This window comes from Cheilinus undulatus, linkage group 21 (assembly GCF_018320785.1).
Source record: "Cheilinus undulatus linkage group 21, ASM1832078v1, whole genome shotgun sequence".
Lineage (NCBI taxonomy): Eukaryota > Metazoa > Chordata > Actinopteri > Labriformes > Labridae > Cheilinus > Cheilinus undulatus.
This window is the reverse complement of record NC_054885.1, coordinates 748,035-775,840: the sequence shown is the minus strand read 5'-3', so window position 1 is coordinate 775,840 and position 27,806 is coordinate 748,035. Positions and strand designations below refer to the sequence as shown.

At 45.0% G+C, this 27,806-nt stretch overlaps 1 long non-coding RNA gene across 1 annotated transcript in view; it reads right to left on the bottom strand.

Annotated features, from left to right (window-relative positions):
• Positions 1-261: 261 nt before the first annotated feature.
• The window catches only part of LOC121503383, a 163,163-nt gene continuing 135,618 nt past the window's right edge, over positions 262-27,806 (bottom strand). The window contains exon 3 of the long non-coding RNA XR_005991367.1: positions 262-672. This is a non-coding gene — a long non-coding RNA (uncharacterized LOC121503383). The remainder of the gene's footprint in view (positions 673-27,806) is intronic.

Here is a 27,806-nt window from a genome sequence, read left to right as displayed (position 1 = left end):
CATCAGCTCTGTTTTTATCATCAGTTTTTGTCACTTCTAACTGAGATTCCTTTCTTTAAACTATAAATGAAAACATTTGCGCTCTTAATGAATGAATGACAATGAAGAAAACTGAATTAAGGTATTTCTTTAATAAAATTACAGAAATTTTAATTTATTTTTCAATTCAAATGCATTTTGCACGCTCCTTCTGCAGAGGTCAGTCATGCAGGAGGCAGATACAGTAAAATATTAAATAAATCATAATCCTGGATGTTTTCTATGAGGCTCCTGTGCAGGAATGAATGAATGAACACAGCCTCCTATCTCACAGACAACAACAGCCGCTGGTTTGCCCACATCCCCTCAGCGTCGTCCCTCCCGTGTCTCGGCGCTGTCCTTAACCATTTGTACTCTGGTAATGACTCCAACACGCTGTGTTCACCAGATCGAAAAGGAAGAGCCGATGTGTGTGCAGATGGGGGGTGTCAGAGAGGAGGCTGATGGTACAGTTAAGCTGCAGCTGCAGTTTCCATAACAACTACCTGCAGAAAGCCGGCTCCCTCCACCATTATTAGAATAACAGTTTTACTCATCAAGTAAGCATTAGGCCGGTCTGCAGCACAGCCACATTAAACAGAGTCCATGTCGCTTAGTTTGACTGTTTCACAGCTGAGGAGGGGAGCGCTGGTCCTGCAGGAGAGAAAAGATGATTTAGTGGAGAATTTTCACATGATGATCAAGAATTCACACGAGCACGGTCACAGAAATCTAACAAAGAAAAATATTCAAATGCCAGTTTACAATGGAAATCTGTGAAAGTAGAGCCAGGCCAGACGGACCACAGAATCACAACTCCATATTCTTCAGCTGAACGGAAACACAGAAAACAGGTGTAAATTTATTCAGAACATTTAGAAGAACAAACAGGTTCTCTGCAGATTACTGCATAGAGAAACTCAACTAAAAGGCCATTTTTAACTGTTCATGACTGTGAAACTTTAAAACATGTGGGGCCAAAAAAAACATTAGACTATCAGGGCTGTAGCAACCAATGGCAGGCTACTCTGCTATCACCTGAGTTTAATCTTGGATCATACAAGAGAGACGGTCTGAATAGTTCATTATGGAGACAAGAGAGACAGAGAGGCAAGAATGTGGTCCTCAGAGTCTGTGATGTGGTCCTCAGAGTCTGTGATGTGGTCCTCAGAGTCTCTGATGTGGTCCTCAGAGTCAGTGATGTGGTCCTCAGAGTCTGTGATGTGGTCCTCAGAGTCTGTGATGTGGTCCTCAGAGTCTGTGATGTGGCCCTCAGAGTCTGTGATGTGGTCCTTAGGGTCTGTGATGTGGCCCTCAGGGTCTCTGATGTGGTCCTCAGAGTCTGTGATGTGGCCCTCAGAGTCTCTGATGTGGCCCTAAGAGTCAGTGATGTGGTCCTCAGAGTCTGTGATGTGGTCCTCAGAGTCTGTGATGTGGCCCTCAGAGTCTCTGATGTGGTCCTCAGAGTCTGTGATGTGGCCCTCAGAGTCTCTGATGTGGCCCTAAGAGTCAGTGATGTGGTCCTCAGAGTCTGTGATGTGGTCCTCAGAGTCTGTGATGTGGTCCTCAGAGTCTCTGATGTGGCCCTAAGAGTCTGTGATGTGGCCCTCAGAGTCTGTGATGTGGTCCTCAGAGTCTGTGATGTGGTCCTCAGATTCTGTGATGTGGTCCTCAGAGTCTGTGATGTGGCCCTCAGAGTCTCTGATGTGGCCCTCAGAGTCTCTGATGTGGTCCTCAGAGTCTGTGATGTGGTCCTCAGAGTCTGAGACCCTGTACCTGAGGAGGGTTGCACTCACATGCATCAAGCATCATTTAAAGTCCAACATCCTGAGATCTGTCTGTAGTACTGTGAAACCATCCTTAAAGCTCTCTGTTTTAATAGATAAGCTTTAATTCTGTCTCTGCTGTGATTGGTTGTTTTCCATTCTGCTCTGTTGTGATTAAAATCCCGTTTTTCTCTGCATGACTGAGAGCTCTACACCTAAATGTTGACTTTAACCTGGCTGTTGAAGAAAAGCCGCCGTGCTTCTGTTTCTGTTTGGCGTGGAGGATTAAATAACCTTTGAAAAGGTCAGCCTGCAGAGGTGGCGGCGTTGTTTGCCGATGTATTTCCACATGTTCGCCGTGATGAGTCACTCACCGAGGATGAGCAGCTCACATGTAGCACCTTCTCAGTTTATTTAACGCCGTCCCGGAGCTCGCCGTGTCGTTCTGCTCCTCTACAGCGTGCTGCATATCCAGAGGTGGCAGCATGGCCTGAACTCTTGTTTTAGCCCTAATCTGTAATTGCATCCTGTGCAGGAGAGAGTAGCAGTCCCTCTAACGTGACTGGCCGCGGAGGCCGGCGCCGGCAGAGAGCGTTGCAGAGATTGAGCGGGAGCAGCAAACAGATAAAATGGATAAAAAAAAAAGCAAACGGAGTGACTTTGGTAAGAGGTCACTTTTGAAAGTCCTCTCGAGTGATTGTTGGAAAGTACCATTTTTTCTGCGTTCAGGACGCCCCAGAGATGTGAAGTGTAAGGTTATAGTATGGCCCACTGCTCTATATTAATGGTGACTTTGGCTCACCTAATACGGATTCTCAGGGTTATAGCCCCCGGGTGCCTGCTGAGCAGAATGTGAATGCAAAGAGAGCCAATCCCTCTCCTCCATCCCTTCCGTGGTCACCAGGGCCCCACCAGCCCTCGCTCAAGGTTACAGCGTGTACCGCCTGGCAGCTATGAAGCCATCAGGGCTGATTTTAAATGATACCCTGGACTAGCCTCCTCTTAATGCCTTCCTGCTCGCTCGCACTTTTCCTTTAAACTCCTGATTATCCCGCTTTTCAGCGCTGCATTCTAACGCACCATGAGAGGAGAGGCTGAACGGAGGAGATGCGCCTCTCCTTGAGCCTCTGCCGGGGTTCCTGCTGGGAGAGAGAAAGGAGAGGTTATGATGGAGGGGCCCGCCGCCGGGGCCCCGAGCTGCACGCTGTTGTTGTTTGCATTTCTGTAGGGCTGGGCAAAATATGGAGCGTTTAAGATACATGCATATAAAAGACACAGACACGACAGTTTTAGAAGAGACAGGAGACTTTTCCCCTTATCCCCGACTCGAGCATGGTTCCCCTGAGTCCACATAAATCATGCCTGAGGCCACCTCTTTATGTGGTCTTGGATCCAGGCCTGGTCATGTAAAGATCCAATCATGGGGGCTGGTTTAGCTCAGGTCTAGCTGCATGCTTGGTGCATGTCTTCCACCTTTTTCACATACTTCCTGTCCTGTCAAAATAAAAGAAAACCCCCAAAAATAACCTTTAAAAAAAGATCTGGTCCTAAAAGTAGTCTAGGTAACCCGTGGCATAGGTTCTCTGCTGTTTGAGCATAAATAAATATTCAAACTATTGTTTCTGTAGGGATTACTCCCACCTAATCCCTGTTTCAGGCTGAAAACACGTATTTATGAGGCTGGATTATTTCCATATCTCTGCAGAAAAAAACGCACTAAAGAAAACAATCACTTAACGTCAGAATATAGATTCTGTTCTTTATGGAGGGAATGGATGTAAAGAAGACGACGGCCCCCGGCACCGAAGAATACATGAATAAATCCCTGCATAACCAGTCTCCTGGTTAGGTGATTTATTCTAAACTCTGCTTTAATAAAAATACAGAAATACCTGGAGAGGGTTCATCTACAGAGGATTAATCTCTTTGTTTTAATATTTAATGTTCAAATGTTTTAGATATTTAACCCTCCTGTGTCCCTGAGGTATTTTTACCCCATCTACTCCCATTATAAACACGTTTGAATTCACTGCCACTGCAGTCTGTTTTAGTTTTATTTGTTTTCATTCCTTGGTGTTGGAATGCCTTACATTTTTATTTTTTATTGTTTTTCTGTAGGTGGTGATATTTTCTCACATGCTGTGAACAAAATATTTATGTGATATTACAGTAAAGCCTTTTCAAAATGTTTATTTTTCAAAAACAGAATTTCTTTTTTATTTTACCAATGTGGTCACAGTGGGGCAAAAATGGGAATAGAGCATCAAAAATTTGGTTCAGAAAGGCTGGAAAGGGCAAATGTGGGCATTAAATAGGTGAAAAGAGGTTAAAAAGGGGCAAAAATGGGTTCAGTGAGGCAGAAAAGGATAACACTTGGAATGAAATCTGGTAAAAGTGTTTAAAAAGTGGCTAGAATGGGCATAAAATTGGTTAAAAGGGGTTAAAATAAGCACTGAATTGGTAAAATCTGGTTTAAAAGTTTCCAAAATGTGTTAAAGAGAGAATCATAATTCATTTACGCAGTAGTACAGTATAGCCTTTTCAAAATGTTTATTTTTCTGAAAAGAGAATTTCTTTTTTATTTTACCAATGTGGTCACAGAGGGGAAAAAATGGGATAATAGCATCAAAAATTTGGTTCAGAAAGGCAGAAAAGGGCAAAAATAGGCCTCAGAATGGTGTAAAGTGGTTAAAATGTGGCAAAAATGGGAATTAGATCGGTGAAAAATTGTTAAAAGTGGCAGAAATTATTTAAAAGTAGAAGAAATGTAACAAAAGTGGGTTGAAATCGCGGTGAAAAGGTGTTAAAAAGTGGCATGAAAATATTTGAAAATATTTTTTAAGCGATCATGGCAATTTAAGGGAATTTCCATAATTTTCCATGAATTTTTGAGGGGAATATATCTGTAATTTTGGGGGAAATTTCATGAGATTTTCTTGGATTTTTATTTACATTTTTAAACTTTTTCAGAAAGTTTCACTGAAACATTTTGAAACTATTAAAAACGTTTGGTAATGGAAGGTAAAGGTGAAAGCAGGAGCTCTAAATAGCTCTGTAGTGCCGGTGCAGTGATGGGTCAGGAGAAAGCTGATCTCAGTCATCATGCCGTAATCACTTCAGGCAGAATCAGTCAAAGATCAGTGATGAGGAGGAGGGGCAGCCACAGGCTGACAGCCAAATATTAAAGATGCTATGAACACATGAATGTGTGACGGCGACCGGGTCATCAGAAAGAAACAGCGTCAGAAAGGTGAGAAACAGGAGCAATCAGCTGCTGCAGGAGTTTTCATTAAAGGTGAGGCCGCCTTTGGCGCCTGCTTGGCCCAGATCTGATCTGCAGTTCAATTTGATTTCTGTCATTGGTTTAACACTGACCAGTCCACGAGGGAGAGCAATAAAGTTAGTAATTCATCTGAGAAAAGGCCAGTGTCAGAGCCAGCCAATCTCTAAATATAATCTGGAAACCACTCTGACTTTGGACCTCTGGCCTTTGTGGAAATGGCTAACCTTTGCCAGGCGACCTGTGTGAACCCGCACTCCAGCTGTGAGACGTGTCCATGAATGTGCAGAGCTCTGCTTTCCAAAATGATTAGTCCCTCCTGCCATGATGCCCTTGGACACGGCGTGGAGAAAGAGCACGTTTGGGCAGATCTCTGCAGGAATATGAGCACGCTTGGAGTTTGGAGCTTTGAATCTTTGAAACGTGGCGTTAACAGACACGAGGCACTCAGGGCAGTACTCCTTCATGCTCCGTGTGGACACACCTCCAGACCTGACAGCTCAGACTGGTGCAGAGGTGGTCTGGGAGCTCTTCATCTGGATTAGTTCCTTTTAGAGATCCAGATTATGTGGCTCAGTTTAGTAAAGAGCCAGTCTTTCAGCTCTGGTCTTCAAATCTGGAGGACCTAGGTCCAAGTCCTCCACCCAGGATATAGAGAAGCCGCCTTCCTGTTGCCTCGCCCTCGCTCTTTCAGCCCGACCCGAGCCTGCACCAGCCGTTTGGTTTACAACCCTGAATGGGACAACATTCCTCTCCAGCAACTAATCTCCTCACCTCTCAGATGTTTGTGGTTAAAAGAGGGGATGCTACACACTGATGGAACTGTTCCTACTTTTTTCAAAAGTGTTGCTGCTTGTTTAAATATTTAATTTTTAAGTCTGGGTTCACTGACTTCAGTTTTTATTTACATTTTACACTGCGTCCCAACTTTTTTGGACAAGGGCTGTGGTTTCTGTTAACTCAGTTTGCTGTGCCTTTCTGATTCACTCATTTTTAAGATTCATTTATTAATTCCAATCCTGACTCCTCCTTCCTGGTCTTCCTGACCTGAGCCGGGTCGTCACATGGGGGCTCGTCCGGGATTTGAACCTCAGACTTCTAAAACCAAAAATATTTAAAATGTGCGCCCCTGGCCTGTCCACAATCCCCCCAAGAATCAGAAAAATCCCCCCACCCTTTCTCCACCTTTTAGAAAACAAGCCGTTCTCAGATTTTACCTTCATGATGTCATGTGGGGAGTTAGCCCCGCCCCCAGGTTCAGTTGGCCCTCCCCGCATGGAGGAAAGTTCCGCCCTTCTCTCCTGATCCTCCTCTTTGCTGCCAGCGCTGAGAGGGAGATCATCTCCATTTCCAAAGAGGGGCGTGGTCAGGGGGCGGAGTCAGACAGCTCAGTAACATTTAAAGCCACAGACACAGGCTGTTTTTGAATTCTCCTACTGTACTAGCAGTGTGTACTGATTTGCCCAAAATGTAGTATGCAGTATGCCTAAAAACCCGGACCAGGAACTGGCGTCAAAACTGCTCCACAGAGCAGAGCAGCAAATGAGGATGGAGTGAACTGGATGCAGGCTAAACCAGCTTTCTGATTAAAGTGATAAGACTACGTGAGCAGCGAGGCTGGGCGGACGTAGGGTTGCCAGGTTCTAGCCTGCTGCTAATAGAAATCACACATGAGAGTCAGGCTCTGGTTTTAGGTCCTCACTGTAGACGTGTGTCACTAGAAAGTGTGCACACATGGACTAAAGGGGTTTTTGGTCTATAACTGTATTTCACATAAATCCCAGAGGGGGAGATAGACGGCCGGTGGCTTTATGGGTCAAAGAACACAGCCCCTCTTCCTCGCCGCCACCATGAAGCCATGACCTACCCTCAGAGGCCGGGGTGGTGATGCTGAAGGGGCCGGGGGGATGAAGTTGGGGGGGTCTGGGGAGCTTGATTATAATGATTGGCACCTGTGAAAGAGGGCTTGGGCGAGTGCAAAGACCATATCAAAGAGGATCAGCCGGGGCACGCTGTGACCCGACTGTTATTAGGTGCCAAAATGAAATGGTCGCTCTATAGCCCTGCAAGAAATCATTTAACCAAGCGAGAGAAATGCCCACACACACCACCACCAAAACGTCCAAAACACACACATGCATACTGTGGAGGAGAGAGACAGCTGCAGGTTTATGTTAAACATGCAGAGGAGGAGGGGCGGAGCTTAGCGAGCTGGTGTTAGTGGGAATCAACAGAAGCTGTGAAAAACCAGACATCGTTCAAGGATGCTCGTCTGGAGTCACATGATCCTTGTGACATGTTAACGTCAGGAAGTGGAGAACAGCCGTGAGGAATTCATGTGTAAGGAGCGACATTTGTCCTCCATAGGTGGCGCTGCACGCCACCATCATCAGAACATTCAGAAAAAGACTCTCAGAGACTTTTGATTATTTTGAATGTGGTTGTGAAAATGAGATTAAAACCAGCAGTGAAAGACTGCTGACCTTCTTCTTGCTTCCCAAGATTCATTGCTTTTAATGTTACCTCTAAAGTAACTGTACATGGACGAACGCTGCACCAGCATCAAAGAAACTCTACACAGTGATATCTTAGGTTCATGGACATCGAGAGGCATCTGGTTCAGACCTCTAAGGTGGGGCGACCTCGACCGTGGAGAAGAAAGGGATATGCCAGCCCTCTTTGGGTTTTCCTTTCTTTGTGGTGAGTTAAATTAAACTCTATCCCTGACAGTAAATGTCTGAATTTTATTCCTTAGATGCTGTCGTTGAGGTTTCCCCGCTGCATAGGTCTGCAGCCATAGAGGTCTGCTACCAGGAGTCCCACAACTCTGCTGTGTATTTCTCTGCTTTTTATCCAGATATTTAGAGTTAAGCTGCTAAATCATTGTAGCCTTACCTTATGCAAAGTAGCAGCTGCAGACTGAAGCACTGTTGAACTCATGCACTTTAGAGAGAGGATGCATGAGCATGTCCTCTTAATGCCTTCCCCACTTCTTTTTGCAGTGGCTCATTTTTGGATTCGTCTTCTCTCTCTCTGCCTCGTCTTCTCTCTCTCTGCATCGTCTTCTCTCTCTCTGCATCGTCTTCTCTCTCTCTGCATCGTCTTCTCTCTCTCTGCATCGTCTTCTCTCTCTCTGCCTCGTCTTCTCTCTCTCTGCCTCGTCTTCTCTCTCTCTGCATCGTCTTCTCTCTCTCTGTCTCGTCTTCTCTCTCTCTGCATCGTCTTCTCTCTCTCTGCATCGTCTTCTCTCTCTCTGCATCGTCTTCTCTCTCTCTGCATCGTCTTCTCTCTCTCTGCCTCGTCTTCTCTCTCTCTGCATCGTCTTCTCTCTCTCTGTCTCGTCTTCTCTCTCTCTGCATCGTCTTCTCTCTCTCTGCATCGTCTTCTCTCTCTCTGCATCGTCTTCTCTCTCTCTGCATCGTCTTCTCTCTCTCTGTCTCGTCTTCTCTCTCTCTGCATCGTCTTCTCTCTCTCTGCCTCGTCTTCTCTCTCTCTGTCTCGTCTTCTCTCTCTCTGCCTCGTCTTCTCTCTCTCTGTCTCGTCTTCTCTCTCTCTGCATCGTCTTCTCTCTCTCTGTCTCGTCTTCTCTCTCTCTGCATCGTCTTCTCTCTCTCTGCATCGTCTTCTCTCTCTCTGCATCGTCTTCTCTCTCTCTGTCTCGTCTTCTCTCTCTCTGCATCGTCTTCTCTCTCTAGTCTGTCCACTACAGAACTTCCTGTCATGTAGCTGCACCCAAACCCCCGGTGCCCCCTCCCCGTGTGCTCATGTGCCATATCTGTGCGAGCGTTTGCTCATTTGTTGTCTCCATGTTGGCCGAGCCGGCCGTCCCCTTGAGGGAGAGCTTCACTCATGGCTCCCACCGCTGTGTCTCAGCAGTCCTCTGCCTTTTACACAAACATATCGATCACTTCCTCCTCTCCTCCCTTTGTCACCTTTTCTGTCCCCGGCTAAAAATACATTTTCACCACCAACCCGTGACGGTGACATACACCACCAGAATTCTTTGTCCTTTGACCTCTGTGCGAGGGCTCTAATCCTTTTTATATGTTCGTTTCAGTAAAACCCATCGGTGACCTCCCCAGGGCTTCATGACCTTAGCGTGTGATGGTGGTTGTCCTGAGGTCAGAGCTCCTCCTGTAGGGGTGGGTCCTTTTTAGATGGACCTGTTCTAAGATGTTTTTACCCTGAAGGATGGAGCCGTCACCAACTTTAGAGCCGTCATCTTGGATTTCCCATTTTTGTTGTGAGTCCCTCTAGAGATTGCTCCAATCCTTCATCCTCCAACCTGTCAGCACAGATTTCTCTTTTAACTGCTACCATTCCCCAAGTTTTACAGCACTAGTTAGACATTCTGAGTCAAGTCTACAAATTTTCAGAGATAATTGAATGTGTGAGTGTTTTTGAGTGCAATGGACTACAATCAGCGAGTTTTGGTCATGACTGCAAGGTATGCTGGGAAATCGGTGGTCTTCTTCAACAGTCTGTGCACCATTCAGCAATTTTCTGTCTTTAACATCTGGTTTTAAGAGGAAATATCTAAGTTGCAGTCAGTGTCTCTGAGAGTTTAGACTCTTTTCAGTGATCCGGCTTATCTGGCTCAGCTCAACAAAAAGAGTCGACTCTTTTTTTATCCTGGTACCAGTTTGGCTTTATTTGACCTCATGATTTTTGCAACATTTTAACATTTGATTGATATTTGGGCAGGTATTTTATCCCCACTATGCTCAGTTTTTTAAATTGATGAAAATATCACGTAATTATTTTTCAAAAATGTGCTGTCAGCAGGGGCCGAAATCCAGCTCTAGGTCTAACCTGAGGGCCCAACAGGGTCAAGATTTCACCATAAACTCTAAAGCTTGTTTTCACAGTCATTCATTAAGGAGGAGAGAGACTGATGATGAATGATTCTGAGAGTAAAAAAAGTCAAAATATTAGAACACAAAATCCAAAGTCAAAATAATGTTTTCAAAAGGCAAATTTATGAGATAGAGAGTAAATATCATGAGTTTAAAAGTAAAAATATGAGATAAAATCCAAATTCCTGAGTTTAAACATAGAAATATCAGACTAAAAGTCAAAGTTAGGAGTTAAAAAGGTCAAAATATGAAATAAAACCAAAATTTTGAGTTTAAAAGGCAGAGATATGAATTCAAATTTAAGATTGTGAATCTAAAAGGTCAAAATATGAGATGAAATTCCAAACCGTGAGTTGAAAAAGTCAAAACATGGGGCACTGGCTCAGTAGGTAAAGGGTTAAAGCCAAAAAATGAGATTACATTTGAAATCATGATCTTAAAAATACAAAATATGACTTGAAATTTATAACTGGAATCTAAAAGTTCACAATATGAGTTAAAAAGTCAAAATGCTAAGTTTAAGTCATAATTTTGAGATGCAAATTTAAAATATCTAATGAAAGCACAAATCCATTTCTGTCCCTCATTCTTACTTTCTAGCTTATTATTTTTACTCTTCACTTTTTTATGACTTAATGTATATTTTAAATCTTCAAGGCTAAATTTACATTTTTATACTGGAGGAAATCTGCAGACCTCAGACCTGCGGGCCGGGTAAAGGCCCATTTATACTCCCTTTACGTACGGAAATGTATACGTCCTTTTCAAACCATGTTACCATCACTGCTCACATGCTTCCATGCGTCCTTTATGTTGGTGTGGATGTTAACCAATACATCCACCAGGGGGCAGCCCAGAGTTAAAGGTTTATGACAACAAACTCAAAAACAAACATGGTGACTGTGGAGGAGGTGTTGATAATGCACCTCTGCATAAAAGACAAAGACCGAGGCAGCGTTTCTAACCAACTCGCACAACTGTTCCCCAAAAAGTTCCGCCGTTGTTATTTCTTCTTCGTGTCTCACTAGAGCTACATATCAGGTAGTGACAGCAACACTGCCCCCATGGTTTCCGGTGGTACTGCTCCGTTTGGCCCGTATTCTTAAGCTTTATGGAAACCTGCAGAAATACGGACGAACTGAATGCGGAGCACGGACAGAAGGCTCCGTCCGGATCCGTATTTAACATTGAGCATAAATGGCCTTAAAACTGCACCAAGGGCCGGATTTGGCCCCCAGGCCTTGAGTTTGACACCCCTGCTCTGAGGCTTGGCGGATCCAATAATGGTATCAGCATTAGTACACCCCTACAGTTTAAGACCAATGCATGCACAGATTTAATAGGAGCCAAAGTGGACACTAGACCAAACAGTAAAGCTGGATGCCAGTTTAACAGAAATGACGACTCAGCAGAAGATGAGGAGTCAGGAGTGATGTGCCGTTTTCTCCGAGCTGACAACAGGAGCCAGCTCCTATCAGACAGACGGTTTATTTCCCGTATTTGTTGTTGTTTGATTGCTCTAAAAAGCTAAAATGGTCCCAGATGAAGAGCAGGCTGGGGGCTGAAAGAGTCGACTCTTACTGAACTGATCAGAATGATCCGATCACCTCATAGAGACGAAATTCCCATCGCTGTTCCTGCTCGTTTGGGGATGTGTGCTCTGGAGTTCTCCACCATAATAAGAAAAATCTGCAAACCCACAAAAGTGGGGCCTCAAATAAATACTGATTGCTGTGTTATTAGGTTCTTAGGCTCATAAAAACATGACAGCCCCTGGACGTTTACACAGCCAGCCACTTTACTGGGGTCAATAAAAGGAAATTGCTGCAGGGAGACGCTGTGGAAGTGAGACGTAAAACCGGGCGCTGACCTGATCCAAGGCTAAATAAATAAAGAACATAGGTCTTTAACTACTCCAGGTCTGATGCAAGTATTTAATAGAATATAAACGAGCTCAGAAAGTCCTAGAAAGTGCCTTAACTCTGGCCTCGTTTACCCCGGACCATCAGATCTCACCGGTGATCCTCTTATCTCTTTGACGGGTCTGACCATAACAAGGTCACGGCAAAGACAGCGCTCTACTCTTGAAATAACAAGTTTGGCTTTGAAAGGCTGGAGTAGCGGCAATAATGTCCAGATCAGTGGACCACACGCACACCCTTAGCGCTACAAGAAAGGTCTATTTGTGGGGAGCTCGGGGAAGGTCACCGCGGCGCCAAGGCCTCCACTGAAGTGTCTCAATCACGGCTTTGCAGAGGCAGGGTCACCCGATGGTTCGTGCCGTCTGTAGCAGAGGGTACTTAACCCTGGATGAGTAGCTAATGGAGGGAGTCATCCAGAGCAGAGACGCCTAACTGATTTAAATAGGCATCCACTCACAGATACAGGGATAAGCATGGAGCTGACGAGTGCTAGCACGCTAAAGGTGTTATTAAAGGACAAAAAACACTCCACAGTATCAGCAGGACCAGCTTTAATGCACTGAGCACAGAGGGTTTCTGAGGTTTTGTCATTTTAAAGTACAATATTCAATCTGTAAACGCCTTATGATGGATTAGATTCAGGTTCAGACAACTATACTAACCCCAGAGAGCAATTAGATCTCCAAAAGTGACGATAACTATAAAAACAGGATGTAAACTCTGCTACCAGAGGGCTCTCTATTTAAATAAATGCTATGCACCAGTCTAACAGCTGATTTTGGACCAACAGATAATGGCTAGATCAAATTATTAGATGGACAGCATGAGTGCAATGTCACAGTCATTAGTAATCTGGAGAATAGAGGGCTTGCCTTCATTTTTGGTATTTCTATGTTTTATGAAGAAATAGGGCAGTGGATGTAATGAGAAACAGAAGGGGGACATCAAGGAAAGGAGCCACAGTCCAGACTTCAACCAAGGCCGCTAGCGTACACAGGGCGGGGCCTATCCACTGGACACTCTGCACAACAGGCTTTCTGTTTTTACTGCAAATCACACAAAAAACTCCCTTAAAAATACCCGTGTGACAAAGTGGAGTAGGCTAAAAGATCTCCAACACACCATGGCACCATCTGAAGAAATTTAAGAACAGATGAGAAACAAAGTCACAGACATCTATCAGTCTGAATGGGTTACAAAGACATTTCTAAGACTTTGAGACTCGCTGAGAGCCATTACCCACAAATTGGGAAAACTGTGAACACTGGTGAACCTTCCCAGGAGTGGCCGGCCAACCAATATGACTCCAAGAGAACATGGACGACTCATCCAGGAGGGCCCAGGAGAACCCAGAACAACACCCAAAGACCGGCAGACCTCACTGACTCAGTTAAGGTCAGAGTTCATGATTCAACAATCAGAAAGGGACTGGACAACAATGGCATCATGGGAGAGTTCAGAGGTCAAAACCACTGCTGACCAACAAGAACACAAAGACTTGTCTCACATTTGACTAAAAACATCCTGATGATCCCCAAGACTTCTGGGAAATATTCTGTGGACTGAGCAGACAGGAGAGGAACTTTCTGGAACCCTAAACTGGAGGGACAAAGGCTGAACATGGAACATCCCATCCTCTGCCATCGATGATGTCATCCTATGAAGCCTTTTATGATTTTGGATGACATCATCTTCAAAGGATGACCTCATCTTCAAAAGATGCAGGCCAGTCTAGACCCCCAGTCATCATTCCAGTCTAACCAGTCCCCTACAGGATCAGGTCAATAGAAGCATATATTATATATTTATGACTGAATGAGGGAGAAAAGCTGTTAAACTAACACAGCGTTTCATCAGAAGAACATCGGACCATCAGTCAGACATGGTGGTGGTAGTGTGATGGTCTAGACCTGGACCTGGACCACTTCCTGTGCACACATCACTTCTGTGACATTAGGCCCCTCATGGCAATGATATCTGCTACTGACCTGTCTTAGAAACATCGTTTTAGCCCGTTTGGATGCCATTATGACTAAAGGTACGCACAACGAAAATCAGAAAAAAACAAAGCAGACAAAGCAGGAGTTTTACACTAAGAGAAGTGATGCTAAAAGCTTTCATTTTAGACTCGGAAATCTGCTAAAATCTGACTTTAAACTTTGGTAAAGAACTCAACCCGAACTTTCACAACCAGTGCATCTGTAGTTGAGCCGTTTCTAAAAAGCTGAGACATTTGGGTGTAAAAATGTGACTTCCTGTCCCTTTGAAATGTCTCAGATGTTTGGTAAGAAGGTCTGAATGTTTGCACAGAGGTGCATATTCACAGGAGGGCCCACATTGACTTAGCACTACCGACAGTAGTCCACGTAAAAAGGGGGAAAAACATGCAGTAAAAAAGTGGACAACATATTAAATCTGATCGCGCTGTAACGAAAAGCGAGCAGTGATAATAATAAGCTCTGATGGGGCCCTCTTATGGCCCATCGATTTCCAATAGCTGAGATCATAGAAAGCTGGGCGGGTAATTACACTGTGCAAGCAGAGGTCGTCCTGAGCAAATATCATTATCATCAGATTAGAATGAAAGGCTGGAGCGGGTCGAGCACGCCGGGGTGAAGGAGACCCAAAGGAGAAGCTCCTCGCTGCACGTGTCTGACCCTTCATCTGTCTCAATGTCCCCACCTTGGTCCAACCTCCAGCGGGTCAGCCCTACATCACACCGGCACAAACAAGACCAGGGAGGAGGTCATGGAGGCGCGACCATTCATCAGACAGAGACGAGGCCGATGATGAGGATGGGACAACAGATAAACAGGAGACGACGTTAGCACGGAGGTGAGGGATTTTCTTTGGGACTCAGGTTTTTGAATGACACGCATAAAAACAAGGCTCTGGACCCCCGTATGTGTCCACAGACCTTCCTTTATTGACCCTAGACGTAGACGTGGTGTAGATGCATGATTAGCATTACTACTGTTACCGTCATCTTCCTACATCTGCAGACAGACATCTGCAGAAACACCAGGAAATCAGGGTTCATCATTCCAGACTGCACTGCCCCACACCTGACTGCTTATAGACATGCATCTTCAGTGCCTCCTCTCAGATACAGCCCCCCCCACCACACACACACACACCCACACACCCCCACACACACACACCCACACACACCCCAGCCTGCCAAACGGCTGAATCCTCCTGGAAACAGAAACCACTTAAGGGTTTTTAATAGACCAGTGTTTTTACTGCTCCTTACTCTCTGACAGTAGATTCCTCTAATTGTTCCTCTAATGCCAGTTTATTAACAACACAATGCATGCATGGGGAATGAAGGAGGGGCTGGCATGTGTATCTGAGTCTGATTGGTCCTGTCAGGGTCTGTCCTTTCACAATAAAAGAGAGCAGTGGGTCTAAAAATGCACATTTTCAAAGCTGCAGCTCCCTCCTCTCTGAGATGAGATTTGAGCTTCAGAGCGGGTGAAGAGGAGGAGAGGATGAAGGGGGAGGGCTGTCTCCCCTACCTCATCTCCCTCACCCCGGGTATTCCTCCTCGGCCAATCCCAAACATGCTAACGCAGGGATCCCAGCGGCCCGCCGGGCTCTTGGAGTGCCGTTCTGACGAGCCTCTGACGTCTCTATCTGTGCTCTCGGTGTGGGAGCTGGCCCGGGCCACCTGCATTAGCATAAACAAGGCGTGCTGCTGGGGTCCGCCTGTCAGGGGGCTGTCACCGCCGAGGACGGCGTGGAGACGCCTCTGCATTAACCTCCGGGCTTATCTCGCTCTGTGTGCGTCCCACGGAAAAAAGTGGGGATTAGTGCTCAGTCAGGAATTGCTTTTGGGTCCTTGTCACTCGGGCACGATTATTGAAGTCCCTCTTCTGTACTCAGACTATTATTCTCATCTCTCTCTGCCACTTCCCCAAACGCAGGAAATCCCCACAGCTTTAAAACACAACCGGCGCCATCTGAGACTCTCTGACGGTGGTGACATCCTCCATGATAAGGTGTCAACGACTTCTGGGTTAACATGGACCAACAGAATTTCTGTCAGTGTCTAGAAAAGCTGTCAACACTTCATGCTAAAGGGTCCCACAGTCGTTGGAACGAGTGGTAATCAAAGACATTTAGAAGACATGCTGATCCACCTGCAGTCGTGTGGTCCTGAGGACGCATGACGCCTGAGGGAAGAAGGAAGTGAAGAACAGCGGTGAGGGGTCTACGGGACATTTATCATGAGCATATTTATGATGTAAACACCGATTTACTATTGGCTAAAAAACCTGGTGGAGAAAAACTCTGAGAAATGGTGTGTCCTTCATGAACAGTTCTTCAAGTAAACACTTTAATATGAAGGACAGGAGCTGGCTCCTGACTGAGAGCCACACTCCTTTCTTCTATTTAAAACTAGGCAGACATGATGATAATCCCTGCGATATGATGGAATCCTGTAAATAACGCGTGATCTGAAAAAGTAAATTCATCTGTTGTTGAAAGAATTAGCCATTATCAGCTGTAAATATCAGTCTACATCAGCAGTAAATATCAGTCTATATCAGCAGTAAATATCAGTCTATATCAGCAGTAAATATCAGTCTATATCAGCAGTAAATATCAGTCTATATCAGCAGTAAATATCAGTCTATATCAGCTGTAAATATCAGTCTATATCAGCAGTAAATATCAGTCTATATCAGCTGTAAATATCAGTCTATATCAGCAGTAAATATCAGTCTATATCAGCAGTAAATATCAGTCTATATCAGCAGTAAATATCAGTCTATATCAGCAGTAAATATCAGTCTATATCAGCTGTAAATATCAGTCTATATCAGCTGTAAATATCAGTCTATATCAGCAGTAAATATCAGTCTATATCAGCTGTAAATATCAGTCTATATCAGCTGTAAATATCAGTCTATATCAGCTGTAAATATCAGTCTATATCAGCAGTAAATATCAGTCTATATCAGCAGTAAATATCAGTCTATATCAGCAGTAAATATCAGTCTATATCAGCAGTAAATATCAGTCTATATCAGCAGTAAATATCAGTCTATATCAGCTGTAAATATCAGTCTATATCAGCTGTAAATATCAGTCTATATCAGCAGTAAATATCAGTCTATATCAGCAGTAAATATCAGTCTATATCAGCTGTAAATATCAGTCTATATCAGCAGTAAATATCAGTCTATATCAGCAGTAAATATCAGTCTATATCAGCAGTAAATATCAGTCTATATCAGCTGTAAATATCAGTCTATATCAGCAGTAAATATCAGTCTATATCAGCAGTAAATATCAGTCTATATCAGCAGTAAATATCAGTCTATATCAGCTGTAAATATCAGTCTATATCAGCAGTAAATATCAGTCTATATCAGGTATGGATATAGGCTTATTTCACCTATAAATATCTGTGTTTCACTGCAGTCATTCACCTCCTATGTTTGAGGCTTCATTGATAGCTTCAGGCTTTTACTCTAAAACACTTGAAGTTACTCTAAGTTTTCACAGAGTCTGCATGTCCATGGATATGGCGTGTCTTTAGATTTCTGCCTCATCTGAGGAGTACTCTGGGCAAAAATCTAAACTACTGGTCCAGTTCTTAGTTCAATGATGAGAGCTAATAAGTTTTTAATAGTCTCAAACATTCATGATCTGGTTTTTAAAAAGTTGTGAGGACTTTATATGAACTTGTTGTCTCTAAGATGTTTAATGACTGTGAAAAGTTAATATCAATGCCTTATTCTGCACATGTTAATGTTAAATAAGTTCCTTTATGACTCTGACCCTAATTAAAAATGTGACATAAATATCTGTTCATTTAAAGGCTCAAAACCTGCATGAATTAAGTCTTCAACAGGTGCATAAAGAGATTCAGCCCCTCAGGAAATTCCTCCCTGGTAAATCTGAACAGATCCAAGGAGCGCTGGACCTGAACAGAGAAAGAACAGCAACACTGGCAGCGGCGTGATGCTCCAACCAATTAACGAGGCGCCGTGGTCAAAGAGAGCAACGATTTTCTCCAGCTCTTCATATTTCACACTTTCAGTCTCACCTGTGAAAACACCTTTATTCTGCTGCCATCATTGCAACCGCTACGTGATCAGAGCCAGTGGAGGTGTATTTACACCTGAGCAGAGGACCGTGAAGCTGGGGGTAGACAACTCTGACCTGGACCAGCTGGTGGATCCTCTAAGACCTCTATTTAGTCTGAAACATGACTGAGGTCCAGAATAGCAGCTTTAGTAGAAAGGCAGATCCTGTAGGGGTTCAAACGTGCTGAAGGATCCATCCACAAACATCTGCAATGGTAGCCAAAGTATTCTGATTGGCTGTGGAAGTTTGGAAATATAACGCCATGGAGGGCTGTCCATGGCATCATGGGAATTTGCTCTTCCAGTCTTCATGTTTGTGGACCTGAAGAAACTGCAGACTAGAAAGACTGTGTCCTATCTCAGCTCTGCTCCACTCCAGAAAGCACTGAGTCTGTTTTCAGGGCTGCAGTCTCCTGCAGAAATGCATCGTTAGACGAGAGCGTGTGCAGTTAACTACAGCATGTATGCAGTGCTGGCTAAGTCTGAAACATAAAGTCATACTTCTTCTGCATCTATGTCGATATTTTCTCTGAGACCAGGCTGTACACGTAAATGTATAACTGCCTCTAAAGACATCTGTCCATGGGAGTTTCTGTCATTTAAAGTAAACCCACGTCTCCTGCAGTGATTTCCGTGGCTGTAGTGTTTAACTGGGCTTTTTTAAAGCTCATTCTGAGGAGCGGCTGAATAAAAAGCTCCATGAAAACACAGCTTCTATGGACAGAGCTGCTGTACCAGAGTTGTTAACTCAAGGTCCATTTTTATTAAAAGCTTTAAGTGAAACTCAAGAAGTGACTCTTTTCTTCATGAAGCAATTTTCTGAGGTCAAGAATGAACTTTCACACTTGGCTCTGCAGGAGTCTTTTCTCCTGCTCCAAACTTTTTCAGTAAGATACCAAACTAAAGCACAGAGGAGGGACGTCATTTCTGCTGCTCTGGACTTTTATCAACTTTTCAACCACAGAAAAGCCAAAACTTCACCAGAGAGGAATCATACCACGATCTCAACACCAGGAAGCCCAGAGACAAAGCTGGATCCCTGATAAACCCCAGTTATGACCCCTGATAGACCCATAGAATGGACCCTGATAGACCCAGAGACTGGACCCTGATAGACCCAGAGACTGGACCCTGATAGACCCAGAGACTGGACCCTGATAGACCCAGAGACTGGACCCTGATAGACCCAGAGACTGGACCCTGATAGACCCAGAGACTGGACCCTGATAGACCCATAGAATGGACCCTGATAGACCCAGAGACTGGACCCTGATAGACCCAGAGACTGGACCCTGATAGACCCAGAGACTGGACCCTGATAGACCCATAGAATGGACCCTGATAGACCCAGAGACTGGACCCTGATAGACCCAGAGACTGGACCCTGATAGACCCAGAGACTGGACCCTGATAGACCCAGAGACTGGACCCTGATAGACCCAGAGAATGGACCCTGATAGACCCAGAGACTGGACCCTGATAGACCCAGAGACTGGACCCTGATAGACCCAGAGACTGGACCCTGATAGACCCAGAGACTGGACCCTGATAGACCCAGAGACTGGACCCTGATAGACCCAGAGACTGGACCCTGATAGACCCAGAGACTGGACCCTGATAGACCCAGAGACTGGACCCTGATAAACCAGAGACTGGACCCTGATAGACCCAGAGACTGGACCCTGATAGACCCAGAGACTGGACCCTGATAGACCCAGAGACTGGACCCTGATAGACCCATAGAATGGACCCTGATAGACCCAGAGAATGGACCCTGATAGACCCAGAGACTGGACCCTGATAGACCCATAGAATGGACCCTGATAGACCCAGAGAATGGACCCTGATGAACCCAGAGACTGGACCCTGATAGACCCAGAGAATGGACCCTGATAGACCCAGAGAATGGACCCTGATAGACCCATAGAATGGACCCTGATAGACCCAGAGAATGGACCCTGATAGACCCATAGAATGGACCCTGATAGACCCAGAGACTGGACCCTGATAGACCCAGAGACTGGACCCTGATAGACCCATAGAATGGACCCTGATAGACCCAGAGAATGGACCCTGATAGACCCAGAGACTGGACCCTGATAGACCCATAGAATGGACCCTGATAGACCCAGAGAATGGACCCTGATGAACCCAGAGACTGGACCCTGATAGACCCATAGAATGGACCCTGATAGACCCAGAGAATGGACCCTGATAGACCCATAGAATGGACCCTGATAGACCGAGAGACTGGACCCTGATAGACCCAGAGAATGGACCCTGATAGACCCAGAGAATGGACCCTGATAGACCCAGAGACTGGACCCTGATAGACCCAGAGACTGGACCCTGATAAACCCAGAGACTGGACCCTGATAAACCCAGAGAATGGACCCTGATAAACCCAGACTGGACCCTGATAGACCCAGACTGGACCCTGATAGACCCAGAGACTGGACCCTGATAGACCCAGAGACTGGACCCTGATAAACCCAGAGACTGGACCCTGATAGACCCAGAGACTGGACCCTGATAGACCCAGAGACTGGACCCTGATAGACCCAGAGACTGGACCCTGATAAACCCAGACTGGACCCTGATAGACCCAGAGACTGGACCCTGATAGACCCAGAGACTGGACCCTGATAAACCCAGAGACTGGACCCTGATAAACCCAGACTGGACCCTGATAGACCCAGAGACTGGACCCTGATAGACCCAGACTGGACCCTGATAGACCCAGAGACTGGACCCTGATATTCACTTTTTTGTCCTTTTATCTGCTGTTTTATGCCCCTGACCCATTTTTTCCACTTTTTATCATCTTTTCATTTTTGCTTTCATCCACTTTTTGCCCTTTTTAGTCCATTTTGCAGCTTTCATTATTTTGTCTCTTTTAATCCACTTTTCAACATTTTGTCCCCTAACATTTTTCTTTCTTTGCCCATTTTTTCAACTCTTGACCTTTTTGTTTCCACTTTCAACCACTTACCACTCAGTTTGCGTGTCCATCTTTCCTTGTTTCATCCACTCCTGCTGATGTTATCTATTTTAACCCTTTTTCTGCCTAGCTGAAGTTTGACATATGATGAATGATTTTGTTTAATGTGCTCCTCCACATCATTACCATTACCATTGAATAGTTCATTTATCAAAGAGTTTTTCTAAAGGCTGTATGTTCCTGCAGCATAGATAAATATATAAAATCATTATTGTTGTCTGATTAGAGTGAGTTTAAATATAAATTATGGTTATCAAAGATTAAAATGACAGCATGATTCTCCTGACCTCCATGACCCCTGGGTTGGCTGGTCCCAGAAACCCCGTCCCCTTTACCCCTCTGGGCGGCCTTGCCTTACCCGGGTTAGGGTTAGGGTTAGGGTCGATCCTGTCGTGGTTCAGCTCTGGTGTCCAGGATGTAGAATTAAAGCTGTGTCACTCAGAGTCAAACTAAAAACCACGTTTAGCTCTACACGTCTGGTTTTTCTTCCTCTGGGCGTGACTCCGCGGCTTCTCGCCAGCCAAAGACGGCACCGTGGCGTTCTCCGTCTGCAGAGCCTAATCCATACCTGCAGACCTGGAGCCTAATCAAACAGGCTGAAAGTGGGGAAGGAGTCAATAGCTGCTTAATTACTAACGAGAGCAATGACAATAACAATCACGCTCCTCTCCGGCTGACGTAATTAAGCGAGGCATGAAAGCCACGCCGAGGGAGCGCCGCCTCCAAGCAAGGCAGCAATTAGGGCCAGAGCTGAGGCGGCAGCTTCGGAGAGGAGTTTGGAGACGAGCTGCAAAGACGGCCTCGGTGCCGTCAAACACCTCGACCTCCTCTTGGGCGTCAGGATCATCCTTCGGCGGCGTCGCCGTCTGACAGCGGCAGGCTTCATTATACCCGTCCTGCCCGTCGCCGCTGAGTGAAAACAGCGTGGCGTTGGCTGGCGGCTGCCATGTTTAATGACCCTCCTCCTCCTGTATCCAGCACTCAGCAGGCGCAGCGTGAGACGGGGGGAAACACTCAATTTCTGTAATGGCTTGAAATGGAGTAAATATCACTCGCCCCCCTGCATTTGTTACTCATTCAAGCCCCGTTATCGCTCGCCGCCTAATTTCCTGGTGCACTGACAAAGGCAGAGGGCGTTTCCATGGAGAGGGAACCCTTGCGGTTTTCCGTGCTTCTCTCAACTTGGCACTCTGTTCATTTCACAGCAATTATCCTGAGTCATTCCACACATTCTGCCACAGAACTCAAGGGAAGGACCTTTCAGCTAATTGCTTTCAAATGGAAATAAAAAATAATCACACGGCTACTTTGTCAGAACGACTCCTGTTATGCAGCGTTTGGAGTGGGAAATTGATGTGGGATTCCTTTTAATGTCCCATTTACAACGCCTGGCGCTCCTCTTCCAGATAAAAAGCCTTTCTTTAAAAGCATCTGGGATCACGCCCTGACATGGCACGCACCGTTATTCTGTATTTATCTGACACCGACGTGTGTTTGGACGTCTTCTTCAACTCTCTGCTGACTCTGAGTCACTCTCTCGTCTTCATTTCAGAGCTTTACTGCATGTATAAAGACGCTTTTCTCTGTTTAATCAGACATTTACAGTCATTATTTAACAGGTCTAACACACCCATAACCACTCTTTAAAGTAAAGCTGTCCAACCTACGCCTCTGGAGCCGACTGGGACCCGGTTTTAGACTAAAGGTGAGAGATCTGAAAGGGGTCCATCAGCCTGATAGTTTCTCTGCAGGAGGCCCTCACTGGAAAGGGTGTGGACACCTCTACAAGTGATTGAAAAACAATTCTAAAGTGAATACCACATGTGACAGTGACAGGCCTGTAGGTGTCTAACAAACACTGGATGCTGGTAAGCCATGCAGGGCATGGCGGCACACCAGAGAGAGGCCGTGGAGATCCACACAAGCCTGACAAACTATGAGCTTATTGCACTTTGGATATGAGGCAGTACTGGCTGTCAACACCAGATGGCATGCAAAAGAAAAAATAGAAATGACCTTTAATGTGAGAGTAGTTACTGGCTTCATTGCTGAAATCCTGTGTAATGGCGAGACTTGAAATGGTCGCTAATGAGGTGTCCTTGAGCGTTACTGATAGAAAATGTGGATTAAGAGAGGCCCTCTTATCAAAATCTTTATGCTTGCAACAGTGAGGAATGTAAAAATGGCCTAATTGTGTCACTTCCTGTGTCCAGTAGAGGGCGCTATGTTGGCGTTCAGAGGGTAGGTGTGGTGCTCTGGAACACAGAATAATGTATAAAAAAGTAAGAACAGGTTAAAGTTATATGGCACCATAAAAAGCTTCTTATTTAAGAATTAAAGTGTCGCTGGTGGACTTCCTGTCGGGATTCAGGCAGGGGTCTAAGAGGCTTTTTTGTAGGTAAGGTCATGCTGCACGTGCATGCTCAATATTACAAGCCTGGGTTGAACGGTCTGCAGGGGCTGCATGTTTGATATCTGAAAGCTGATTTAAATTATTTTAGCAGAGGTGAATGCAAATCAGTGTGCTGGAGGGAGAGCACCATGCAGACTGACTACAAGATACGAGGTTCAGCGTCTGAGTCTGCAGCGACCAATCAGAGGCCGCTCATGCTGCACAGTCACCAGCACCATCTTTGTGGAAACTCATGAGAAAACATGATTATAAAGGTGTTGAACAGGATAAAGTAGTGAAATAAAGTCACACATCTGTGCATGCTCTCCTGTTCCATCCCGCATTCATCAGGATAAAAGTAGATGTAATGACAGCGCTCCCTCTCTTTCTCCCCCATTGAATGTAACTCCAAAAATAGTTTCCATGCATCCTTTCCCCTTCGATCCCAGAACTAGGACACCCTCCTGCTCGGTAAAGACCCCGCCTGCAGGAATATTCCTGTCAATAGCTATCAGCCGCTGTAACCGCAGCAGCTGATTCTTTAGGCTTTAGCGGGGCCTGGTATTTTTGGTGTTTGAAGGCAGCAGGCAGAGCGAGTGAGGGAGCGAGGGAGCGGCAACGCTGATGTGTTGACGTATGGTGGGAGGCAGGAGGAGGCAGCTGCTGTTCATCTCCATGAGAGGAAGGCCACTCTGTGAGGATGAGTGGAGAGGGAACGCTCACAACATCTCTGAGTCACAGCGAGTGGGGAGGCATCAGGATATTATTAGGGAGGTGTGCCTGCTGCCCTGCTATTATGACTGAAATAAACGGCTCTGCTGCTGCAGACTGTAGATACAGCTGCCCGGGTTAGTCCATCACGGAGCACGGCGAGATGTAAAAACCACGCCACGGCACGCCACACAACCTATAATTCCAATCAGATTATAGAGCTAATGACACCTGTGATTGTTTGGAGATCCTGACGGGGCATCAGGATGAAACGCAGACGACGGTGGCAGCTATTCACCAGAGAGAGGGACATTTAAAGGGTTATTCTGCTGTTTATTTTAACCTATATTTAACATAATATTACATCTGCACACAGAGTTTTACAATGACAGAGGTGGATTAGTTTAAAGGCCAGACTCCTGTACTGTATATAGAGATCTATTAGACTGATATGAAGACATCTGGGGGCTTTTTCAGGGTCCTGGGCCTGATGCTGGGGCCAGCGGTCCTCCTCAGGGACCTTTTTAGGATAATCAGAATCTATTATGATGCTTTTGTTCCCTCATTCCTCCTTAAGTACATAAAACACGTCTTTAACACTAAGAGTCATTGCAGACCTCTACCTCCTAACTGATGCACTCCTATAATGACTACAGTGAGGCCCCTGGGAACATGGGGCCCCAGGAGATTGCCTACATTTGCTTCATGGTAAAACTGCATATGCACACCAGATGACTTTAAATGACTTTTGGCCAGATTAACTCCTTAATAATCATCGGGGCGTGTCCTAATTCAGGCTATACTGTTTTCCACGTTATTAAGCAAGTGACCTTTTTCCCTTATTTTCCTAAAAATTAATGCAAATAACCGTCAGAATATTTTTCAAGTCATCAGCCGTTAGAGCATAATTCAAATGTTTCTGAACAAACTTCATGATGATAACCATTATTTAAAAAAAATAAAAACCTAAAAAGTCACTGTTCCACATTATTAAGCACAACAGAGTTTCAAACATTTTATAGGCTGTAAAGAAGTGAAAATGTTCATGTGTTGAATCTGCAGCATTAGGAGGTCATATTTACTGAAATCAAAGCTATTTCAATCAAAAACATCTGAACAGGCCAAGTTCATGTTAACATAGGAGCCCTTCTCTGATATCACCTTCACTATTCTTGCATCCATTGAACTTGTGAGTTTTTGGAGAGTTTCTGCTTGAATTTCTTTGCAGGATGTCAGAATATCCTCCCAGAGCTGCTGTTCTGATGTGAACTGCCTCCCACCCTCATAGATCTTTAGCTTGAGGATGCTCCAAAGGTTCTCAGTAGGGTTAAAGGTCAGGGGAGGATGGGGGCCACACCATGAGTTTCTCTCCTTCATAGCAGCCAATGACACAGAGGGATTCTCTGCAGCATGAGATGGAGCATTGTCATGCATGAAGATCATTTTGCTACAGAAGGCACGGTTCTTCTTTTTGTACCATGGAAGAAAGTGGTCAGTCAGAAACTCTAGATACTTTGCTGAGGTCATTTTCACACCTTCAGGGACCCTAAAGGGTCTACCAGCTCTCTCCTCATGAATCTGGCCCCAACATGACTCCGCCCCCTCCTTGTTGACGTCCTGGCCTCGTTGGGACATGGTGGCCATCCACCAACCATCCACTACTCCTCCATCTGGACCATCCAGGGTTGCACGGCACTCATCAGTCAACAAGACTGTTTGAAAATGAGTCTTCATGTATTTCTGGGCCCACTGCAACTGTTTCTGCTTGTGAGCATTGGTTAGGGGGGGCTGAATAGTAGGTTTATACACGACTGCAAGCCTCTGGAGGATCCTACACCTTGAGGTTGGTGGGACTCCAGAGGCACCAGCAGCTTCAAATACCTGTTTGCTGCTTTGTAATGACATTTCAGCATCTGCTCTCTGAATCTGATGAATCTGTCTGTCAGAAACCTTCCTCATTATGCCTTTATCTGCAGGAACCCGTCTGTGCTCTGAATCAGACACTAATTCCTTCACAGTACGATGATCACGGTTAATATTTCATGAAATATCTCATGTTTTCATTCCTTGTCCAAGGCATTACAGTATTTTAGGCTTTTCAGCAGCAGAGATCCTATGAAGTTTGTTCAGAAACATTTGAATTAAGCTCTAACAGCTGATGACTTCAAAAATACTCTGACTGTCATTTGAATTAATATTTAGGAAAATAAGAGAAAAAGGACATGTGCTTAATATTGTGGAAAGCGGTGTAGACTGATATGAAGATATCTGGGGGCTTTTTCAGGGTCCTGGGCCTGATGCTGGGGCCAGGGGTCCTCCTCAGGGACCTTTTTAGGATAATCAGAATCTATTATGATGCTTTTGTCCCCTCGTTGCTCCTTAATTATCTTAAAAACACGTCTTTAACACTAAGAGTCATTGCAGACCTCTACCTCCTAACTGATGCACTCCTATAATGACTACAGTGAGGCCCCTGGGAACATGGGGCCCCAGGAGATTGCCTACCTTTGCTTCATGGTAAAACTGCATATGCACACCAGATGACTTTAAATGACTTTTGGCCAGATTAACTCCTTAATAATCATCGGGGCGTGTCCTAATTCAGGCTATACTGTTTTCCACGTTATTAAGCAAGTGACCTTTTTCCCTTATTTTCCTAAAAATTAATGCAAATAACTGTCAGAATATTTTTCAAGTCATCAGCCGTTAGAGCATAATTCAAATGTTTCTGAACAAACTTCATGATGATAACCATTATTTAAAAAAAATAAAAACCTAAAAAGTCACTGTTCCACATTATTAAGCACAACAGAGTTTCAAACATTTTATAGGCTGTAAAGAAGTGAAAATGGTCATGTGTTGAATCTGCAGCATTAGGAGGTCATATTTACTGAAATCAAAGCTATTTCAATCAAAAACATCTGAACAGGCCAAGTTCATGTTAACATAGGAGCCCTTCTCTGATATCACCTTCACTATTCTTGCATCCATTGAACTTGTGAGTTTTTGGAGAGTTTCTGCTTGAATTTCTTTGCAGGATGTCAGAATATCCTCCCAGAGCTGCTGTTCTGATGTGAACTGCCTCCCACCCTCATAGATCTTTAGCTTGAGGATGCTCCAAAGGTTCTCAGTAGGGTTAAAGGTCAGGGGAGGATGGGGGCCACACCATGAGTTTCTCTCCTTCATAGCAGCCAATGACACAGAGGGATTCTCTGCAGCATGAGATGGAGCATTGTCATGCATGAAGATCATTTTGCTACAGAAGGCACGGTTCTTCTTTTTGTACCATGGAAGAAAGTGGTCAGTCAGAAACTCTAGATACTTTGCTGAGGTCATTTTCACACCTTCAGGGACCCTAAAGGGTCTACCAGCTCTCTCCTCATGAATCTGGCCCCAACATGACTCTGCCCCCTCCTTGTTGACGTCCTGGCCTCATTGGGAAATGGTGGCCATCCACCAACCATCCACTACTCCTCCATCTGGACCATCCAGGGTTGCACGGCACTCATCAGTCAACAAGACTGTTTGAAAATGAGTCTTCATGTATTTCTGGGCCCACTGCAACTGTTTCTGCTTGTGAGCATTGGTTAGGGGGGGCTGAATAGTAGGTTTATACACGACTGCAAGCCTCTGGAGGATCCTACACCTTGAGGTTGGTGGGACTCCAGAGGCACCAGCAGCTTCAAATCCCTGTTTGCTGCTTTGTAATGACATTTCAGCATCTGCTCTCTGAATCTGATGAATCTGTCTGTCAGAAAC